This window comes from Pseudorca crassidens, chromosome 10 (genome assembly GCF_039906515.1).
Source record: "Pseudorca crassidens isolate mPseCra1 chromosome 10, mPseCra1.hap1, whole genome shotgun sequence".
In the NCBI taxonomy this organism is placed as follows: Eukaryota; Metazoa; Chordata; class Mammalia; order Artiodactyla; family Delphinidae; genus Pseudorca; species Pseudorca crassidens.
In genome coordinates this window covers 66,924,128-66,943,219 of record NC_090305.1, presented here as the reverse complement: position 1 = coordinate 66,943,219, position 19,092 = coordinate 66,924,128, and the positions used below count along the sequence as shown (strand labels likewise).

The 19,092-nt window shown below is 40.7% G+C and overlaps 1 long non-coding RNA gene across 2 annotated transcripts in view; it reads right to left on the bottom strand.

Annotated features, from left to right (window-relative positions):
* Positions 1–18,469, bottom strand: part of LOC137232373 (uncharacterized) — a 31,812-nt gene extending 13,343 nt beyond the window's left edge. Inside the window, exons 1-2 of one of the 2 annotated variants that reach the window (XR_010947004.1) lie at positions 18,133–18,469; positions 6,855–9,788 (exon numbers count right to left, since the gene is read on the bottom strand). This is a non-coding gene — a long non-coding RNA (uncharacterized lncRNA). Of the gene's footprint in view, positions 1–6,854; positions 9,789–18,132 lie in introns of those variants that run through there. The other variant, XR_010947005.1, reaches the window with a different exon arrangement.
* Between the last annotated feature and the right edge of the window lie 623 nt (positions 18,470–19,092).

The following is a 19,092-nucleotide window of genomic DNA, read 5'->3' as shown; positions in this document are numbered from 1 at the left end:
ATTTCAATTTCCAATTGTCCATTGGTAGCATATAGAAATACAATTGACTCTTATCTGTGGTTTCTTTTTTTTTGGAGGGGGTATGCAGTCCTCTCACTGTTGTGGCCTCTCCCGTTGCGGAACACAGGCTCCGGACGCACAGGCTCAGCAGCCATGGCTCTCGGGCCCAGCTGCTCCGCGGCATGTGGGATCTTCCCTGACCGGGGCACGAACCCACGTCCCCTGCATCGGCAGGCGGACTCTCAACCACTGCGCCACCAGGGAAGCCCATGTGGTTTCTTCTTTTAACAGCTTTATTGAGATATAATTCACACACTATAAAATTCACCCACTTAAGAAAATAATTCAACGGATTTTAGTATATCAACAAACTATCACCACAGTCTAATTTGAGAACATTTGTCCACCCACAAAAAAAAAACCTTGTATCTATTACCAGTCGCTTCCCATTTCTCCACTCCACCTCCATCAGGTATCAGCAACCACTACTCTACCTTCTGTTGCTATGGATTTGCCTATTCTTGCATTTCACATGAATAGGATCATACAATATGTGGTTTTTTGTGGTTGGCTTCCTTCACATAAAACAATGTTTTTACAGCTCATCTATGTAGTAGCATATATCAGACTTCTTTTTTACTGCTGAATAATATTCCATTGTATGGATACACCACATTTTGTTTATCCATTCATGAATTAATGTAAGTTTTTGGGTTGGTTTCACTTTTGCTTATTATAAATAATGCTCCTGTGAACATTCATGTACCAGTTTTGTAGGAATGTATTTTTTTTATTACTCAACAGTGGAATTGTTGGTTCATATATTAACTCTATATTCACTATTCTGAGGAACTTCCAGACTGTTTTCCAAAGTGGATTCATAATTTTACATTTCTGCCAGCAATGTATGAGAGTTCCAACTTCTCCACATCCTGACAACACTTAGTGTTGTCTTTTTTACTCTAGCCATCTTAGTGCATATAAAGTAGTATTTCATTGTGGGCTTTTTTGGGTTTTTTTTGCGGTACGCGGGCCTCTCACTGTTGTGGCCTCTCCCATTGCGGAGCACAGGCTCCGGATGCGCAGGCTCAACGACCATGGCTCATGGGCCTAGCCACTCCGCGGCATGTGGGATCTTCCCAGACCGGGGCACGAACCCGTGTCCCCTCCATTGGCAGGCGGACTCTCAACCACTGCGCCACCAGGGAAGCCCTTCATTGTGGTTTTGATTTGCATTTCCCTTATGACTACTGATGTTGAGCATTCTTTTCATATGACTATAAGCAATTTGCATATTTTCTTTGGAGAAATTTCTATTCGAATCATTTGCCCATTTAAAAATTGCTTTATTGGGCTTCCCTGCTTTATTGATCTTTTTCTTATTAACTTGTAAGAGTTCTTATATATTCTGGATATAAATCCCTTACCAGATATAGGACTTGCAGTTTTCTTTCTCCCATTCAGTGGGTCATCTTTTTACTTTATAATATCATTTGTAGCACAAGTTTTATTTTATTTTTTTAATTTAAAAAACATCTTTATTGGAGTATTATTGCCTTACAATGTTGTCAGTCTCTGTTGTACAACAAAGTGAATCAGCTATGAGTATACATATATCCCCATATCCCCTCCCTCGTGAGCCTCCCTCCCACCCTCCCTATCCCACCCCTCTAGGTCGTAACAAAGCATTGAGCTGATCTCCCTTTGCTATGTAGCAGCTTCCCACTAGCCATCTATTTTACATTTGGTAGTGTATATATGTCAATGCTACTCTCACTTTGTCCCAGCTTCCCCTTCCCCTGCTGTGTCCTCAAGTCCGTTCTCTATGTCTACGTCTGCTCTGCCACTGGTTCATCATTATCATTTTTTTAGATTCCATACATGTGCGTTCACATACGGTATTTGTTTTTCTCCTTCTGACTTACTTCACTCTGTATGACAGACTCTAGTTTCATCCACCTCATTACAAATAACTTAAACTCATTCCATTTTATGGCTGAGTGATATTCCATTGTACATATGTACCACGTCTTCATCCATTCGTCTGTCAGTGGACATTTAGGTTGCTTCCATGTCCTGGCTATTGTAAATAGTGCTGCAATGAACATTGGGGTACATGTATCGTTTGAATTATGGTTTTCTCAGGGTATATGCCCAGTAGTGCGATTGCTGGGTCACATGATAGTTCTATTTTTAGTTTTTTAAGGAACCTCCATACTGTTCTCCATAGTGGCTGTATCAATTTACATTCCCACCAACAGTGCAAGAGGGTTCCCTTCTCTCCACATCCTCTCCAGCATTTATTGTTTGTAGATTTTTTGATGATGGCCATTCTGACCAGTGTGAGGTGATACCTCATTGTGGTTTTGATTTGTATTTCTCTAATGATTAGTGATGCTGAGCATCTTTTCAGGTGTTTGTTGGCAATCTGTATGTCTTCTTTGGAGAAATGTCTATTTAGGTCTTCTGTCCATCTTTGGATTGGAGCACAACAGTTTTAAATTTTATGAAGTCAAAAGTATTTTGGCTATTCTATTGTACTTCCTTTGCCTTTTCATATAGTTGAGTCATGATTTTCAAAAATTTACTCTCCTATGCTCTCACTCCCTCATTCGAGAACGCCGGAATCCCAACTAAGTGCTGAACAATCATTGACAGGAATACACTGGAACTCACCAAAAAAGCTACCCCACATGCAAAGCCAAAGGAGAAGCCACAATGAGACGGTAGGAGAGGCACCATCATAATAAAATCAAATCCCATAACTGCTGGGTGGGTGACTCACAAACTGGAGAACACTTATACCACAGAATTCCACCCACTGGAGTGAAGGTTCTGAGCCACACATCAGGCTTCCCAACCTGGGGGTCTGGCAACGGGAGGAGGAATTCCTAGAGAATCAGCCTTTGAAGGCTAGCGGGATTTGATTGCAGGACTTTGGCAGGACTGGAGGAAACAGGGACTCCACTCTTGGAGGGCGTACACAAAGTAGTGTGCTCATTGGGTCCCAGGGGAAGGAGCAGTGAACCCACAGGTGACTGAACCAGACCTACCTGCTAGTGTTGGAGGGTCTCCTGCAGAGGCCGGGGGCGGCTGTGGCTCACCAAGGGACAACGACACTGGCAGCAGAAGGTCTGGGAAGTACTCCTTGGTGTGAGCCCTCCCAAGGTCTGCCATTAGCCCCACCAAACAGCCCAGGTAGGCTCCAGTGTTGGATCATCTCAGGCCAAACAACCAACAGGGAGGGAACCCAGCCCCGCCCATCAGCAGACAAGCGGATTAAAGTTTTACTGAGCTCTGCCCACCAGAGCAACAGCCAGCTCTACCCACCACCAGTCCCTCCCATCAGGAAACTTGCACAAGCCTCTTAGCCTCATCCACCAGAGAGCAGACAGCAGAAGCAAGAAGAACTACAATCCTGCAGCCTGTGGAACAAAAACCACATTCACAGAAAGATAGACAAGATGAAAAGGCAGAGGGCTATGTACCAGATGAAGGAACAAGATAAAACCCTAGACAAACAACTATATGAAATGGAAACAGGCAATCTTCCAGAAAAAGAATTCAGAATATTGACAGTGGAGATGATTCAGGACCTTGGAAAAAGAATGGAGGCAAAGATCGAGAAGATGCAAGAAATGTTTAACAAAGATCTAGAAGAATTAAACAACAAACAAACAGAGATGAACAATACAATAACTGAAATGAAAAATACACTAGAAGGAATCAATAGCAGAATAACTGAGGCAGAAAAATGGATAAGTGACCTGGAAGGCAGAATGGTAGAATTCACTGCTGCGGAACAGAATAAAGAAAAAAGAATGAAAGGAAATGAAGACGGCCTAGGAGACCTCTGGGACATTTAACGCAACAACATTCGCATTATAGGGGTCCCAGAAGGAGAAGAGAGAGGGAAAGGTCCTGAGAAAATATTTGAAGAGATTATAGTCGAAAACTTCCCTAACATGGGAAAGGAAAGAGCCACCCAAGTCCAGGAAGCGCAGAGAATCCCATACAGGATAAACCCAAGGAGAAACATGCCAAGACACAGTAATCAAATTGGCAAAAATTAAAGACAGAGAAAAATTACTGAAAGCAGCAAGGGAAAAATAATAAATAACATAAAAGGGAACTCCCATAAGGTTAACAGCTGATTTCTCAGCAGAAACTCTACAAGCCAGAAGGGAGTGGCATGACATATTTAAAGTCATGAAAGGGAAGAACCTACAACCAATATTACTCTACCCAGCAAGGATCTCATTCAGATTCGATGGAGAAATCAAAAGCTTTACAGACAGGCAAAAGCTAAGAGAATTCAGCACCACCAAACCGGCTCTACAACAAATGCTAAAGGAACTTCTCAATAAAACTGTCACTGTTTGCAGATGACATGATACTATACATAGAGAATCCTAAAGATGCCACCAGAAAACTAGTAGAGCTAATCAATGAATTTGGTAAAGTTTCAGGATACAAAATTAATGCACAGAAATCTCTTGCATTCCTATACACTAATGGTGAAAAATCTGAAAGAGAAATTAAGGAAACACTCCCATTTACCACTGCAACAAAAAGAATAAAATACCGAGGAATAAACCTACCTAGAGAGACAAAAGACTTGTATGCAGAAAAGTATAAGACACGGATGAAAGAAATTAAAGATGATACCAACAGATGGAGAGATATACCATGTTCTTGGATTAGAAGAATCAATATTATGAAAATGACTATACTACCCAAAGCAATCTACAGATTCAATGCAATCCCTATCAAAGTACCAGTGGCATTTTTTACAGAACTCAACAAAAAATCTTAAAATTTGTATGGAGACACAAAAGACCCCGAATAGCCAAAGCAGTCTTGAGGGAAAAAAAAGGAGCTGGACAAATCAGACTCCCTGACTTCACACTATACTACAAAGCTACAGTAATCAAGACAATATGGCACTGGCACAAAAACAGAAATACAGATCAATGGAACAGGATAGAAAGCCCAGAGATAAACCCATGCACATATGGTCACCTTATCTTTGATAAAGGAGGCAAAAATATACAATGGAGAAACAACAGCCTCTTCAATAAGTGGTGCTGGGAAAACTGGACAGCTACATGTAAAAGAATGAAATTAGAACACTCCCTAACACCATACACAAAAATAAACTCAAAATGGATTAGAGACCTAAATGTAAGACAGGGCACTATAAAACTCTTAGAGGAAAACATAGGAAGAACACTCTTTGACATAAATCACAGCAAGATCTTTTTTGATCCACCTCCTAGAGTAATGGAGATTAAAAACAAAAATAAACAAATGGGACCTAATGAAACTTAAAAGCTTTTGCACAACAATGGAAACCATAAACAAGACAAAAAGACAGCCCTCAGAATGGGAGAAAACATTTGCAAATGAATCATCAGAGAAAGGATTAATCTCCAAAATATATAAACAGCTCATGCAGCTCAATATTAAAAACACAAACAACCCAATCCAAAAATGGGCAGAAGACGTAAATAGACATTTCTCCAAAGAAGACATACAGATGGCCAAGAAGCACATGAAAAGCTGCTCAACATCACTAATTATTAGAGAAATGCAAATCAAAACTACAATGAGGTATCACCTCACACCAGTTAGAACAGGAATCATCAGAAAATCTACACAGAACAAATGCTGGAGAGGGTGTGGAGAAAAGGGAACCCTCTTGCACTGTTGGTGGGAATGTAAATTGATACAGCCACTATGGACAACAGTATAGAGGTTCCTTAAAAAACTAAAAATAGAATTACCATATGACCCAGCAATCCCACTACTGGGCATATACCCAGAGAAAACCATAATTCAGAAAGACACATGCACCCCAATGTTCACTGCAGCACTAGTTACAATAGCCAGGTCATGGAAGCAACCTAAATGCCCATCAACAGACGAACGGATAAAGAAGATGTGGTATATATATACAATGGGATATTACTCAGCCATAAAAAGGAACAAAACTGGGTCATTTGTAGAGATGTGGATGCATCTAGAGACTGTCATACAGAGTGAAGTAAGTCAGAAAGAGAAAAACAAATATTGTATATTAACGCATATATGTGGAACCTAGAAAATGGTAGATGAACCGGTTTGCAGAGCAGAAATTGAGACACAGAAGTAGAGAACAAATGTATGGACATCAAGGGGGGAAAGCAGTGGGGGTTGGGGCTTGAGGTGTGATGAATTGGGAGATTGGGATTGACATGTATACACTGATGTGTATAAAATGGATGACTAATAAGAAAAAAAAACATTAAAAAAAATTTACTCTCCTAATCTCTGGTTTTTTGTTTTTGGCCATGCCATGTGGGATCTTAGTTCTCTGACCAGGGATCGAACCCGATCCCCCTGCATTGGAAGCACGGAGTCTTAACCACTGGACCACCAGGGAAGTCCCTCTCTGTCTTTCAATTACTGTATTTAGATTATTTACATTTAAGGTATCGATGTGTTCTGACTTAAGTCTGCCATTTTATTTCATTTTGTTTGTTCCTCCTGGTGTTTCCTTTTGTCTTCCTGTGTTAATTGAATGAATATATATATATATATATATATTTTAGAATTGCATTCTGATTTATCTATAAGGTTTTGAGTATATCTCTTTGTATAGATTTTTTGGGAGGTACTCTAAGTATTACATTATACATACATTACTTATCACAGTCTACTGTTTTTAATATTCTACCAGTTCAAATAAAGTATAGAAAACTAACCTCTCTTTAAGTCCCTTTACCCTCCCCTATTTATAATTGTTTTAAATATTTCTTCTATATACACTGCAAACCAAATCAGACAATGTTTTATATATATATATATATATATATATATATATATATATATATATTTGTTTCAACTGTCAAACATAATTTAGAAAACTTGAGTGCAGGAAGTCTGTTGTATTTACTAATATTTTTGCTCTTTCTATTGTGCTTTCATTCTTCCTGATAGTCTACGTTTCCATCTTTCATCATTTCCTTTATATTTGAAGAATATTCTTCAGCAATTTTTACAGCAGATTTAGTGGTGACAATTCTTAGTTTTTCTACGTTTTCTGTAGTTTTCTTTCATTCCTGAAGGATAATTTCACCATATGTAGAATGGAATTGACAGTTCTTTTCTTTTGGCAATTGAAAAGTATTGTGCCACTTCCTTCTGACCACCATGGTTTTGATGAGAAATCTGCCATCCAAAAACTGTTCCCTATAGATGGTATTTCTCTTTCATTGCTTTCAGAAGTTTAAATATGATGTACCTTGGTATAGATTTCTTTGGGTCTATTCTGTCTATTCAACTTTTTGAATCTATAGGTTTACGTATTTTGACAAATTTGGCAATTTTCAGCCATCATATCTTTAAATACTTTTCAGCTCTACTCTCTTTCTCACTTTTTCTGAGACTCTGATTACACAAATGTAGATCTTCTGTTATAGTTCCACTGGTCCCTGAGGACCAGTTCATTTTTTTTTTTTTTGTCAGTCTGTTTTCTCTTTGTGGTTCAGACAGGATAGTTTTTGTTGTTGTTTTTGTTTTGTTTTTGGTTTTTTTTGTCCTATCTTCAAGTTCACTGGTTATTTCCTCTATCTTCTCCATTCTGCTGTTGAGCTCATACATTTAGTTTAAAATTTCCATTTGGTTCTTTATATCTTCTATATTTTTGCTGAGACTTTCTATTTATTTCTTTCAAGTGTGTTCATATTTGCTTGTTGAAGCATTTTTTTGACAGTTGCTTTAAAATCTGTCAGATAGTTCTGACATCTGATTTATCTTGGTGTCAGCATCTTTTAATTGAGGTATAGTTGATTTACAATGTTGATTTCTGCTGTACAACAAAGTGATTTAGTTATACATATATACATTCTTTCCATTATGGTTTCTCTCAGGATACTGAATATAGTTCCTTGTGCTATACAGTAGGACCTTGTTTATCCATTCTATATGTAATAGTTTGCATCTGCTAACTCCGAACTCCCAGTCCATCCCTTCCCCCACCCCTGCCCCCCTTGGCAACCACAAGTCTGTTCTCTATGTCTGTGAGTCTTTGTTTCGTAGATAGGTTCATTTGTGTCATATATTAGATTCCACATGTAAGTGATATATGATATGTCTTTCTCTTTCTGGTGTCAGCATCTTTTAAAATTGTATTTTGTCATTCAATTTGAAATTTTCCCGGTTCTTGGTGTATGATCAATGATTTTATTTTTAATTTTGTCAATATTCTAGGCTTAAAAAAATTATTTTGTCTGCGCTGGGTCTTCGTTGCTGTGCCTGGCTTTCTCTAATTGCGGTGATCAGGGGCTACTCTTCATTGTGGTGCATGGGCTTCTCATTGTGGTGGCTTCTCTTGTTGTGCAGCGTGGGCTCTAGGAACGAGGGCTTCAGTAGTTGCGGCCCATGGGTTCAGTAGTTGTGGCTCACAGGCTTTAGAGCACAGGCTCAGTAGTTGTGGCGCATGGGCCTAGTTGTTCCTCAGCATGTAGGATCTTCCCGGACCAGGGATCGAACCCACGTCCCCTGCACTGGCAGGTGGATTCTTAACCACTGTGCAGTCCCAATGAATGATTTTTTAAAAATGGTATCCTGGACATTTAGAGCATTATAAGACTCTGGATCTTGTGTAAACCTTCTATTTTAGAAGGACCACTCTGACACTAGGCCAGGTGGAATGGAGTGCCACCTCCTGACTGCCAGGTGGGGGTGAAATTTCAGGTTTCCCATTTCTCCTTCTTTCATACCCCAGAGGGGAGTGGTGCCTTGTTCCTGTTGGATGGAAGTGCAGATTTCTGGCCTCCCACTATGCTGGACAACTGATAACTGGTACAAGGATAAATCTGAAAAGTAACTGAGAGTGGGAAGCAATATTGCTTTTGAATTTCTTTGTTCATTCATTTAAACACTTTCTTTTCATGGTCTCCATGAGACCACACTCTCCTGTTTGTTGTTAACTTCACCTCTGTCCCTTTGCTGGCTTATCATTCTTTGACCTGTAAGCACTAAGTTCTCAATGCTCAATCCTGAGCACTGCCCTTTTATCCGCTTTTTTCTTTAGCTGTACTTTTTCCCTAGGAAATCTTATGCAGTCCTATAGCTTTAAATATCAGTTGTATATTGAGGACTCCAAAATTTGTATTTCCTTATGAGAAATCCTCTAAATTCATGACTGGCATTTTGAACTACTCACTTGACATCTCCATTTGAAGTTTATCAGCATTCTCTGCCTTAATGTGTTCAAAGCATAATTATTAATTCCATAACCCCTAAGCTATTTCTCCCAGTCTCGTGTCCACCAGTCATCCAGTTGTTGAGGTAAAAAATTTAGGATTCATCTTTTTTTTTTTTTTCTCATACCCCACATCCAAAACATCAGCAATAGTATCAGACTAGTCTGCACCTTGTTTGGATATACTTACACAAGCATTTACATTAATATGCATATCTTGGTTTAAAGAAATAGACTTGAAATACTTTTTTAAATTGACATCCCTATAATTCAGTAGATACATACTTTGTTCTTCTAATTTCTTTTATTTATTTATTTTTTTTGCGGTACACGGGCCTCTCACTGTTGTGGCCTCTCCCGTTGTGGAGCACAGGCTCCGGACGCGCAGGCTCAGCGGCCATGGCTCACGGGCCCAACCACTCCGCGGCATGCGGGATCTTCCTGGACCGGGGCACGAACCCGTGTCCCCTGCATCAGCAGGCGGACTCTCAACCACTGCGCCACCAGGGAAGCCCTCTTCTAATTTCTTAATGGAGCTCTAAATATATACAAACATCTGTAGATCAATATTTATTTACTGCGGTGTGGTGGTAGTAATTTTTCCTTATTTTTTCTCCCACTTCCTCCCCTTCAACTCCCAACTCAATATAACTTGACTAAATGACATATAAAGATATGCTCATATCTTTTATCACACTCACAAAATCAAATAAATATATTCATGTATATATACACATTTTTATTATGCCTAAAAATCTTGCGTTTCCTATTCAACAAACCCCCAAACCTCATGTAAACTCCTCTAGAACACCAAGCATGGTGAAAATTCTTTTCAATGACAATATAATATTCCTTGGTATGGATATTCTATGAAGTAGAAGTTCAGAAATAGAATTTGCTGTGTCAAAGGATGCACACACACAGAGTTTTTATTAAATAGTAAATAGATACAAATATTAATCATGCATAGGGTAGACAAAATAATAAAATATCTATGTACTTACCACCTAGTTTAAGAAATAGAACTTTTCCTATTCTCTGAAACCTTCTGGGTGCCTCCATGTGATCCTTTTACCCCTTTAGAAAAAAAATTATCCCGAATTCTTTACTTTTCCCTTTCCTCCTTGAGTTCTGCCATTTTTTTTCTTTTTGTTCCCTACGGGTCAGGTCCTGTGCAGGGACCCCGGATCTCTGATTCCAGTGGGTGATCCCCCTTGCCAGCCTGCCCGCTTGAGCTCTGTGGCCCTCAAATCCTGGAGTGGATGAATCCTGGCAGGAATGGGAGAGCCCAGCTCTCATGAGCAGCCCAGCCCCAAGCTCTGCCATGTTTAATTCCCTGTACAATCTGTTGTTTAATTTTGACTTGTAAAACTTCATATAAAGGGAAAAATATATTCATTTATTCCTTTTTATCCTGCTCGTTATGTTCCTGAGACTTAACCATTTTGATAGGTGTAGCTATGTTAACATCAGACAAAATAGAAATAAACAAAGCTCACTAAATAATGATAAAAATTCAGGGCCCTAGAACTTTGGAATTCTAAACATATATACACCTAATTACAAATCCTTAAAATAAGAAAAGCAAAATTTGACAAATCACAAGGAAAAATGAATATATTTACCACTATAGTGGAGATTTTAAAATACCTCAAAATAATGGATAGATCTTACAGACAAGAATCTGAAGATACGAGCAACATAATTAAGATTGAATTAACACACATTTGGTGTTGCACTATACAATTAGAGCATTCATATCCTTCTAATGCACATGTGGAATATTTATGAAAATTGACCACGTATAAGTTCAGGTAGTAATTCTCAACAAATTTCAAATGATTGATGTTATATAGGCCACATTCTATGAGCACTATGCAATTAAGTTAGAAGAAATTACTAACTAGGGGGGGAAAACACTTCTGAAGTTTCAAAAGGAGACTTGTAAATAACTCCATGGTTATTTAGTTCTAATAACATTGGTTATTTAGTTCTAATAACTAATTAGAACTAAAGATCAATGAAATAACTAACAAAATTGTATAATACAGCTAAAGTAATAACAAGGAAATTAAGAAATTTAAATGCTTATTTTACAGGGGGAAAAAAGACAAAATTAACAAATTATGTCAAACTTAAGAACTAAAGTAGAAGTAAAATAGTGAAGATGAAAATACAAAATTAATTAAAGAAATAAAAGATATACAGTGGAGAAGGTACACAAAGGCAAGAATTGGTTCTTCTAAAAGACTGTTGACCAATTTCTGGCAAATTGGGGAAAAAATATACAAATAATGAGAAGTGGGACAAAACTGTGGAAATTGCAGAGACTATAAAATTAACTGAAAAAATGAACAAGTTGATGCCAATAAATTTGAAAACTTTGTTCAACTTGGACAACTTTCTAAGATAATATAAATTAGCAAACTGAGAAATGAGAAATAGAAAACCTATTTGGTCCTAGAACCATTAAAAAATGAATTATTGGTCAATTTTCCTTCAAAAAATAAAGGCAGGGAGGAAAGGATAGATGGATGGATGAACATACAGACCCAGACAGGCAAGGATAGGATGAGAAATTAAAATTATAAGCTATTCTGATTCTTAAATAAAGATGCAATGATCCCGAACAAAACACTATTAAAGCAAATCCAGCAATTTGTTTACAAGGTAAAAATCATGACCAAGTTGAATTTGTTTCAGGAATGAAAGTTTGGGTTCAATATTGCACGTTTATTTCATGTAATTCACCATATTAACAAGTTATGATGGTGTGGTAGGCAGAATAATAGCTCCCCAAAGATGTCCACTCCCTATTCCCTGGAACCTGTGAATATATTACCTTAAGTGGCAGGGACTTCCACGTGATTAAATTACAGACCTTGTGGTGGGGAGATTATCCTGGATTACCTGGGCTCAATCTAATCACAAATCCTTAAAAATGGAAGAAGACAAAAAGAGTTGAACACAGAGACAAGGACAAGGATTTAACATGCCTGTTGTTAGCTTTGAAAATAGAAGAAAGAGGCCATAAGCCAAGGAATGTGGCAGCCTCTACAAGATGGGAATGACCCTTACTCATTTTATAGCCAGCAAGAAAGTGGGACTATGGTCCTACAACTTAAGGAACTGAATTCTGCCAACAATCCAGAGGAGCAGGAAACAGATTTTCCTGTTGTTCTGCGCAGTCTTCTCATTGTCGTGGCTTCTCTTGTTGCAGTGCACGGGCTTTAGGCACTTGGGCTTCAGTAGTTGTGACTTGTGGGCTCTAGAGTGCAGGCTCAGCAGTTGTGGCACATGGGCTTAGCTGGTCCGTGGCATGTGGGATCTTCCCAGGCCAGGACTCGAACCCGCATCCCATGCATTGGCACGCAGATTCTTAACCACTGCGCCACCAGGGAAGCCCTAGCCTGACATCTTTTTCTATCCATTTACATCTTTCTGTGTTTTGTTTTTGTTTCACTATTTCTTTCTTTTTTCTACATATCTTGCTTTTTAAAAAAATTTTTTCTCCCTCCATTAATTTGGAAATGATACACTCTTTTAGTAGTTACCCAAGACATTTTAACTTGTACACTTAAAAGAGTAAAGCTTAAAGTTAATCAGTATGTTTACCCTCTTCCCAAACAGTACAAGGACCTTGGAAAACTTCATATCCAATCATCACCCCACCCATCCCACTTCCAAATTATGACTTTGTTATCCAGGATATTAGTTCTATCTTGCTTTACTTTATTAACCACACAAATTATGTATTATTATTACTTTCTATGGTAAATATTTTTTAGTTTTAACCACTTATTTAGCAATTTCTTTGCTCATGATTCTTTCTTATATCAGGGATTATGTTCTATTAGTGACAAACTCCAGATTTTCTGCCTGAAGATGTCTTGAATCGGATAACCAAGTTCAAATCCTGGCTTTACCACTTCTTAGTCATGTGACTTAACCTTTGGGATTTTTGGTTTATTTTGTAAAGCAGAGATAATCTTGAGCAGTTTGATCCTCTGCTGGAAGGCAAGAAGCTCAGGAGATGAGTTCTCTGAAAGGGTGCCAAGATTCAAAATAAAACAGGACAAAAACAAACAGACACTATAATCATTTCCCTGAGTGCTTGATAATCTTGTAGGGAAGACAAGATTAACACATATTGCAAAAAAAATTACCTAATAACAATATTTCTATATACTTGAGGGCTAAAGTATGTGGTTCTTTTTTTTTAAATTAATTTATTTAATTTATTAATTTTATTTATTTATTTATTTAGGCTGTGTTGGGTCTTTGGTGCTGTGCACGGGCTGTCTCTAGTTGCGGCGAGCAGGGGCTACTCTTCTTGCAGTGTACAGGCAAGACTCATTGCAGTGGCTTCTCTTGTTGCAAAGCATGGGCTCTAGGCACACGGACTTCAGTAGTTGTGGCTCGCAGGGTCAAGAGTTGTGGCTCACAGGCTCTAGAGCACAGGCGCACGGGCTTAGTTGCTCCATGGCATGGGGGATCTTCCCGAAGCAGGGATCGAACCCGTGTCCCCTGCATTGGCAGGTGGATTCTTAACCACTGTGCCACCAGGGAAGTCCCTGTGGTTCTTTTATGTCAGCACTTTCAAGCCCAGTGATATGGTTGGCTTGTAGGAACTTATGAAGGAGACTTATAGAAGCCTGCTAACTGCACAACAATCTAGTCCCAACAGAAAAATTCAAAGTGAACATTTTAAGAGCTTCTAAAAGAAAAAAAAAAGTAAAAAAAGTAGCAAAGTAATAAAACAAACTTAAAGAGTTGGGAAGATAGACTTATGTAATGGAAGTCAGTTAACAAAGCAGTATGGAACAGAAAAGACAACTACAGAGTATAATACTATATATATAGGAAGGTTCTTGGCTTGATACAAATAATATATGTAATAGGGCTCAATGTAGGTCTTGTATTGTTTTCTATATTCTTAACTTGTGTTGAAATGTGCTAATTAAACATGAATAAAAATCAACTGTAATTACACCTCCCCAAGGAAGGTATTCCAGAGCCAAAGAGTGTGAAAGATTTGTGTAGAACAGTTAAAATAACCATTATTTTAAATGATGCTGTCTTTTTTTGGTATACTGATTAAATCTAAAATAACTTTCAATTCTGTTGAGTCTCATGTAGCTACATAAATTTATAAGGTATCCAATTTTTTACCGTATGGCTATTAGTTTACATGTGCTAGGTACTTTCTCAGACATTATCCCATTTCATGGTCCCCAAATGCTGAGATGTTGGTTATATATATTTCTGTCCTACAGAAGAGTAAATACACATTTAAACCACTTGATCCAAGTCTTTCATTTGTAGAGTAACATACTTTATATTTTGAAAACCACCTTTCTCATTATATTTTTAATTAATGGAAAAGAATTAGTTTCAGTTACAACAGAATGACATATTGATCTATTAAAACTAAGCAGTAAATCAGCATTAAAAAACTGTATATAACAGCTTATAGACACCCAAATCACGTTTCTATTCTAATGCTAGGATGTACCTGTTTGTAATCATGACATAATGGTTAATGTGTAACTACAGTAACAGCCAATTTTGGTTTCCTAGAGACCAAATAAATAAAAACACATTTTTGGAATATGTAACACAATTCCTCTATTCAAAAAACACTGGACTAGAAAAAAACAAACTGATGACAGGATCATTAACATCAGGGAATAGATTCAAGATAATATTTAAATAATCAAGGAAATTAATTAGGTGTCTCACAAACTGTTATGATCTTCATAAACCTTGTACTGGCAAGCTTCAACTTTCAAACATTTGATCTTGATATAACCCAGCCTTCTGTATATCATTCATGTATACTCCTAAACTGCCTCTCTGATATTAAATTCAACCTTTTATACGTGGGCAGACCATTATTAACCATAGGCTATGGCCATTAAGAATGGGCCTAATCTGCCAACGTGAGGGTGTTTGTGGGAGCACATGGGTAGAGATACGGTTTCCCACATTGCCCTGCTCACACTGTCCTGCTCATGCTGCCCACATTGACTTTGTTGCCACTGTCAACCCTGTCCCCTCTTGGCAAAGCCAGGAACTTTGGGGCGTTGTAGGACTGAAGGCCTGGGGCTTGCATGCCCTTCCCACGTTGGCATTTCTTGAGAAATACAGTCTTCTGACAATCCTTAGGTCAGCAAAGGATTTGGTGAGGGAAGAATGGGACAGGAAGAGGCAAGGGTAAGTAGGTAGGGGCAGCTTCCCCACTCAGCCCCGGCTGTAGGTTCGAGGGGTAACAACTTTTCTCTCTCTCTCTCCTAAAGCCTTAGCCAGGTTCCCATTTGAAGCCAGCAGAGCTCTGACTTGGGCACAGTGAAAAGAGGCACCACCCAGCGGTACCTCAGACTACCTCCGTGTCTTGATTTTATTGCTTCTGTGTTTTATCAGTCCTAAGAACTGTCTTGTCAACATATGACCTGAAAAATTTTGTTTACACATAGTAGTTTTGAAGAATGTGCTCAAGCAATCAACTGGTGCTCTCTCTTCCACCTCAATTATATTTTTTCTTTTCCCATCCAGGTACCAGGAGCATGACTGTGGGCAATATCTGATGTTTGGCCTTCCATTTCCCCTAAGGCAAGAGATGCCCTAGTCAACTTTGTTTCAGGGTCACTACTGGCTATGTTTGGGTCCCCCTGAGATGGGGGTGCTCTGGGCCTACAGCAGTAGTAATGGCAGGAGCAATTATGAAAATTTCTATGGTTTTAGCACTGTAAGAATAGAATGCCTTTTATAATATGTTTTACTTTAAGGCTTTTGACATTTTTCCTTCAAACATATTTGTAAAAGGTTTTATGTAAGAAAGTAGGAGATAGTCAATTATAGGCTAAAGACCAAATTATCCCACAGCTTTGATCAAGAGGCCAGGCCCAAGTATGTGTTCCAAGGATGCCTTCTCTTTGAATTTAAAATACGTGTACAGAGAACGCCTAGTACAGAGATAGATGAGGCCATTAAATAGTACTCAATCTTCCAACAATCTTGCCTGTAAAAACTCGGTTTATTTATTTATGTTTGGGGCTTAGTATTTCCCACTGAATCCCATAGTTTGGCATGCTTATTGCATTGGGTTCTAACCAGACTAATGCTATCTTAAGACCAGGTATTATCAAGACCAGCTGCACCTCCTGCAAGAGAACTATTTACTTTGTTATTTAGGAAACAGGAAACTTGTAACTGACTGCTTTTTTCTCATTCACCTCAGTTTAGGTCCTTATCACCTCATACTTAAATTATTTTAGCCACCTCCACCTATAATTAAGGTAGCCCTTTCCTGTCTGTCCAATGTCAAGTGGCTCCCAATGGCCTATGTGGCATCTAAGGCACAGGGCTCCAATCTATTCTTTCAAAGCCTAAAACATAACACTTACTCAATGAGAGGTATTGTGCAAGCATGTTTTATACAATTTAGTTCGATAATCACAACACTCTGTGCAGTGGATAATACCTCTATTTTACAGATGAGGCACTGGAAGCATGAAAAGTAACCATGCCTAATGTCACAAAGTTAGAAAGTGGTGGGTTGGTATACAATGCCTCGTAGCTCTTAACCACTGTACTATAATGTCTAAGTGAGTGCTTGTTATTTACTTAAGGTTTAAAGCTTTACAAATATTATCTCATTGGATCCTTACAACAGTGAGGTCCTGTCCACATTAATATTCTCATCTTACAATGAGAAAAAGCAGATAAATTAGGTAATATTCATAGTTTGTAAAGAAGTGGCCATGGGAGACTTGAACCAAGGGAGTGAGACAGGCTCTGGACCTGCATGACATGCCTAAAAACCAACAAAAAAGCCAAAATAATCCCCAAGTGAGAAACAATGATGATAAAGCACTAACAGACAGTGACAACATACATATATGTGTGTTTACACACACACACACACACACACACGATATAAAAAAGAGTTAGTAAAGGATGTCTAGTCTCTTATACTGTCGGTTGCTAAAACGGAATACCATAGACTGGTGGCTATAAACTACAGAAACTTATTTCTCACAGTTTTGGAGGCTGAAAGTTGGAGATCAGGGTGCCAGAACGGCTGAGTTCTGGCGAGGACCTTCTTCTGGGTTGCACACTGTTTTCTCCTTGTATTCTCAGGGCAGACAAGGAGAGAACTCAATGGACTTTTATAAGGGCACTAATCCCATTATTCATGCAGGCTCCACTCTCATGACCTAATCACCTCGCAAACGTCCCACCTTCTAATACTATTATCTTGGGGGACAGAATTTCACATATAAATTTGTGGGATGGAGTACACATTCAGTCCATAACACACACCTCCATCCAATTGTTTGCTGGTAAAATCCGATTCAAAATTACATTGGAAATTTTAAAAAAACTACAAAAATATCTGATCTTATGAACCTCCCTAAGAGTTTAGCTAATGGCTTTATGTATTCTTGTTTCTCCTTCCAAAAATAACAGACTCACAACCCTTTCAAGTTATCCTACTTCATCTTACCATGTCATTTTTGCAGGAAAGTGATTAATAACTTTTTCTTAAAAGACATTTCCTCCAAGGCCTTTAAGAACCACCCAGAAAACGGGACCCGCAGCTCCCAGATGCTGGGATGGGGGCAGAATACGTACAGCTCCAGGTGGAGGTGTGGGTGGTGGAACGCAGCCCGGCGACAGGAGGACGGGGCCCAGCCGACCCAGCGGGGGCGGGAGGTAGGAAGGGGCGTCCCCAGAGATCGGCTTTAGGGCGAATCCCCAGCCTAGCTCCGCTTTCGTACTTGCTGAGGGGACGAGATGAAGAGGCAACAGGGAGAAAAAGCGAGGAAAAATAAAGGAGAGAGGGGCGAGAGGCACGGGAGAAGCGGCGACCGCCTTACCTCAGAGCCCGCAGGCCCGGGGGAGGGGCCCTCGGCGCCGCTGCGGACTCCAGCGCTCCGGGAGGGCAGGTCTTCGAGAGCAGCGGAGCAGGCAGGCTAGTGTCCCGGCGGGCTCGTGCTGTTTTCCCGTCGTCGCCGGCAAACAACCCCGGGGCGCGCTGGGTCACGCCTCAGCGCCCCGCCGCCACAGCGGGCCCGAGGGAGGGTTCGCGGCGCAGCGGCTCTCAGCCGGGGCGGGCCAACGGCGCTCAGGCCTGGGGCTTATTGTTCCAGGAAGTCGCTGGCGAATTCGGGCCGGGTCCGCGGGCTGCGCACAGCCCCTCCCGCTCCTCCCGCTCCGGCCTGAGGACAACCGGCAGCTGCCGGCGCGCCGACTGGCGGCGGACTCGCGGCGGGTGCGTGTCTCTTTAAGGGGCCGGGCCTATGCTGCAGAGGGGAGGGCGGGGTTAGCGTCGCTCCCGGTGTGAGTGTGTGGGGGAGAGAGCGGCGGGCGGGCGCCGGAGGGAGGGAGCGAGCGAGCGAGCAAGCGACGCGGGCCGCCCCTGCCGCCGCCGCCGCCGCCGCTGCCGCGGTCGGACCAGCGGCCTTCTCCCCTCCCCTCCCTCCCGTCGCCCTGCCGCGGGGAGGGGGCTCGCGTCGCCGTCTCCAGCCGCTCCCGATGAAGCAGCTGCCGCCGCAGCCGCCTCCGAAGATGGGGGATTTCTACGACCCCGAGCACCCGACCCCTGAGTAAGTATCAGCCCAGCGGCTTCCCGCTGCCCTCGGCCGCCTCAGCGCAAGCCGAGGGCGGCGCGTCCTGACGGGTTGTGGCGCGGAGAGTAACGGGCCTGCGGTGGACTCGCGCAGGCGGCGTGGGGAGCAGGCCCGCGCCGCCGCCACCGGCCCCTTGTCCGGGCCGCCGCGGGCCGGAGGTTGGGCCCGGCGTTGGCGCCGCTACTCGCGTCGCAGCGGCGGTTGGGC